Here is a 4,274-nt window from a genome sequence, read left to right on the forward strand (position 1 = left end):
ATTTGTATTGTCTTTTAGATACTTTTTCATGTTATAATTGTGTCTAAACTATTTATGTTAATATAAACTAATTGTTGGTATCATATTGATTTTTTAATATTGTGGGTAAATCTTATACCAGAACCGTAATGCTTTTTTCTAATCATGATGATTACCATGATGGATGATGCTTTGGGCTAACAGAGATTTTACTCTTGGGTCTGTTTACTCTCTAGCCCTCAATTCCTTCTAATAGATCTAAGCTTGCTTGGTCACCCTATCTTTGTTCCAAGTCAAAATAGTCCCTCTAACCATTCACAAAAATGCAGCTGCAGGCAAACAATGTGGCAGACTGCAAAAGATAAGTGTAGTGTTGTTTCTAATCCTTATCACACCGAAGCAGATGAGGGTTCAATGTTGGTTTCTTTACAAATTTAGTATTAGAATCATCTTTGGTGGTTTCACAAATAATCCATGCCTTTTATGGGTTGAGTTTATATTTTATACAACACAAAAGATCCAGAATCCCCTGTGTGTTTTTTGTTTTATTACCCGCTTAACTAAATGGACCAGAGAAAGCTAAAGAAACTAAAAGCTAGTGAAAGGGATCTATATCCAAGCTGGGTTCTTCAAAGGAGCCACAATAGCCTTGACTTGCAAGTAATTGCTGAGACAGTGAACACCCTTTTCTCTTCCTTGTCCACTCATCTTGTACCCACCAAATGGGATGGCTGCGTCAAATACATCATAGCAGTTTATCCATACGGTTCCAACTTTCAATGCCCCGCTCAAGGTGTTAGCAGTGTCTAAGTCATTTGTAAATACACCAGCAGCCAGTCCGTATCTCGTACTATTTGCCCTCCGAATAACTTCATCCATGTCCCTTTAAGCAAACATTGTTACATCATTTGAGCTTTAAAGTCATGCGTAATCACGATGAGGATGCACAAGGCAAGGTTGATTTGCTCACCTGAATTTAAGGATTGATTGAACTGGACCAAATATCTCATCCTGTGCAATCAACATATCTTCCTGGTGAAAGTTTAATCAGCTATCTATATTAGCAGAGGTATACCATTCTTGCCAGTTGAAGTTGTAAATGTAATACCTTTACGTTAGCGAAAACAGTGGGCTGAATATAAAAGCCCTTGCTCCCTAGCCTATCTCCTCCAGTTATAAGAATTGCTCCACTTTCGATACCTGATCTTAAGTACCTCAATATCTTTTCAAATTGTTCCGAATCAATCTGATTTAAGTATGCATTGGTATCAGTTTGGAAGAGTACAGGAGAGAACCCCAGATTATAACAACGTACGCTGATTTTCATTGTCATTAGTATGTATGGCATAATAACTACTACATGAAGAAGTGGCTGATCATTATTTACCTGGGGACCCTGTTCAACTCCTGCCTTGAATGGATCACCAACGCTACGTTTCAGTGCACGTGCCTCTGCCTTCTCTATAAACTCATCATGCACATCCTCGTGTACATATGCACGAGAGCCGGCAGAGCAACATTGCCCCTGCAAATGGTTTATAACTACAACCCATCGAAAGAAACCCAATATAGAAACTAATTTTGGTTACAAAAGCATTTTTACCTGATTAAAGAGCAAAGCAAAGTGAGCCAGCTCAACGGCTTTGTCCACATCAGCATCCTTGCATACGATGAAAGGCGACTTTCCTCCAAGCTCCAATGTTACGGGCTTAAGATTGCTTTTTGAAGCTAACTCAAGGACAATTTTTCCAGTTTCACTAGATCCAGTGAATGCAAGCTGTAAAATGGTTGTCATTTATCTCAGTCTCAAAGGTATTTAAAAGAGTCATGTGATGAAATATAAATTTCATGGATTACTTGTATTCCATTCTATCTAACAGAATATAAAGAAGCTTTAGTGCAAGGCTGATTGATAATATAAGGAAACAATGCCAGTGCCAGACATTAGTCTGGGAACTCAGAAAAGATGAAGTGATAAGCAGGAAAAAAAACGCTAATAAATGTTGAATGGAACTGACTTTTTCTTTTAAGAATTTAAAGTACCTTATCCACATCCATGTGACTCTCAAGCGTTGCAAGTTCCTCGATATGCTTGTCAAGGAGATCAGCAAATCGAAACAATACCTTCGATCTTTCCTGGAATGCAATAGACAAAGTTTAACAGGTAGAAAATTATTTAATAAGATAGAAGAAATAATAACTATGAAGTTACATAAGCAGTCATCTTTGGCCAAGGTCCTTCATCAAATGCCTCACGAGCAGCACAAACAGCTCGATCATATCTTCTGCATCACCTTCAGCAACATGAGCAATCACATCCCCTGTCCTGGGGTCATATGTTGGAAAAGTTTTACCTGTTTTAGATTAGGGGATTTAGTAAACAAGTAGCCAAAGAATGATTATCATAACATGCCTATGTGACACATTTATAAGCACATCAACAACAGTGTACAATTGGTACATTAATATAAGGAACAAAAAGCTCACCTGATGCTGAATCAACAAAGTTCCCTTTAATCAAAAGCTGAGTGCAGTGCACTTTGATGGAAGGATTGATCGGGTTCTCAATACCAGCAGAAGTGCTGTAACCAGAAACCACTCTGCCCACTCCACAGAACCTCCCTGGAAGCAAAAGTTAAATTCAACAATTAAGGCTAAAAACAAATATTGGCATTAATAAATAGGAAATAACAAAAGTAAGTATCCAACTCCCACTAAGATTTTCGGCTCTCAAACGTTCATATACCTTTCGATGAATAAAAGTACCCAATAAATTATTTGCAAAAACATAAAAAGACTACAAGGAAATGGGAAGACTATATCATGATTGTTTTTTTTTTCTCCATATTTCTAGGTGCCACTCTTGAGTTGCCATAAATGCATTAATTTTCAGTTAAAAAGGAAAAATAAAAAGAAAAACATGGATATCTTTTTGTATATATATTTTTTGGGTATTTTCAAAGTTGCGTTGGGAGAGGAGGGGTTTCACTTGGTTCTCAATGGCTCATAAGAAAAGTTGGCCACTACCTTATTTGCAATGTCTTTTAGATTTTGATATTTAGACATAGCCGAGAAAAGTTGTCACTGCTGATAAAATTGTGAACAAGTGTTGTAAAAATCATGAAATTGAAATTTTTTAGTGTTTCATATTATTGTGAAAAATGTTATAAAAAAGAATATTGAGAAATCACATCATGTTAAAAATGATGCGTAGTAAATTATTTTAACAACAATGGAATAGATTAGCAGTATTAAAAATATAAGTAAATATGGAAGGGTAAATTATTTTGAAAACTGATTAAAAAACAAATTTCGGATTTACTTTAAAAATAATAAAATTATTTCATTCTAAAATTACATTTATTTTATTATCGATATAGGTAACACTTTATAATTGATTTGAAATTTTTTTGATATCATAATTGAATAAACTCAAAACATGTTCATTGTTTACCAACAGCAAAAGTCTCTTTTTCTTTGAAAAAAAAAACAGCAAATGCCTCTTTCAATCGCTTTCGTTGTAGGCTCGGCTTTAGCAAAGTGTTAATGAATTATGACTAGAAAAGAAAAGCTTTGAGCGACCAGAAAAAATATTAACAGGGCATAACACATACAGTATTTATATTGTTACAATTCTAGAACCAAAAAGTAAAATTGATATTAAATTCTTTTTTGATATGTTTTCAAATTTGAATAATCTCTCATTCATATTTTGATTCTTTTAGTATACATAACAAAATGTGTTAAAATGCATTATAAAAATTGATCTTATCAATATCTCTATTTCGTTAAAATCAATTTTTATTTTTTCCATTGTTTTGCGAGAAACTTTCAATCAACTCGAAGCATTATAATAAGTTATAAAAATTGATCTAATCAAATCTTCATTAATATTTACATTTCGTTTTTCAAAAGAAGAGAAAAAACACTCATAAAACAATGAAGTAATCCATTCAAATACAAATACCTTTAGGAAGGAGGGAAGAATAAGACAATGAGCAAGAAAGCAATGAAGAAATCCTCATAGCCGCCATCCTCGATTATCTAAGAAACGATGTGGTTACGTTTGCGCTGAACTATTTGATAACATAGAAATCAAACGGGGAATTGGATTTAAGTAGGCGGAGGGTGAGAAAGATCAAAGTCGTTGGGTGACATTTCTAAGCAACTAAATTAGTGCCACGTGGAGTGAAAGGGTGGTGTGATTTCTTTGATTAAAATCCAAAAATTAGGGCTACAAATCTTCACAAAAGTGGCGCTTTTTTTCTACGTTGAAAACCAGATTTGCTTTACTG

At 34.4% G+C, this 4,274-nt stretch overlaps 1 pseudogene; it reads right to left on the reverse strand.

Annotated features, from left to right (window-relative positions):
* Window positions 1–206: 206 nt before the first annotated feature.
* Window positions 207–4,070, reverse strand: LOC107888104 (aldehyde dehydrogenase family 2 member B4, mitochondrial-like; annotated as a pseudogene).
* Between the last annotated feature and the right edge of the window lie 204 nt (window positions 4,071–4,274).

This window comes from Gossypium hirsutum, chromosome A03, assembly GCF_007990345.1.
Source record: "Gossypium hirsutum isolate 1008001.06 chromosome A03, Gossypium_hirsutum_v2.1, whole genome shotgun sequence".
Classification (NCBI taxonomy): domain Eukaryota; kingdom Viridiplantae; phylum Streptophyta; class Magnoliopsida; order Malvales; family Malvaceae; genus Gossypium; species Gossypium hirsutum.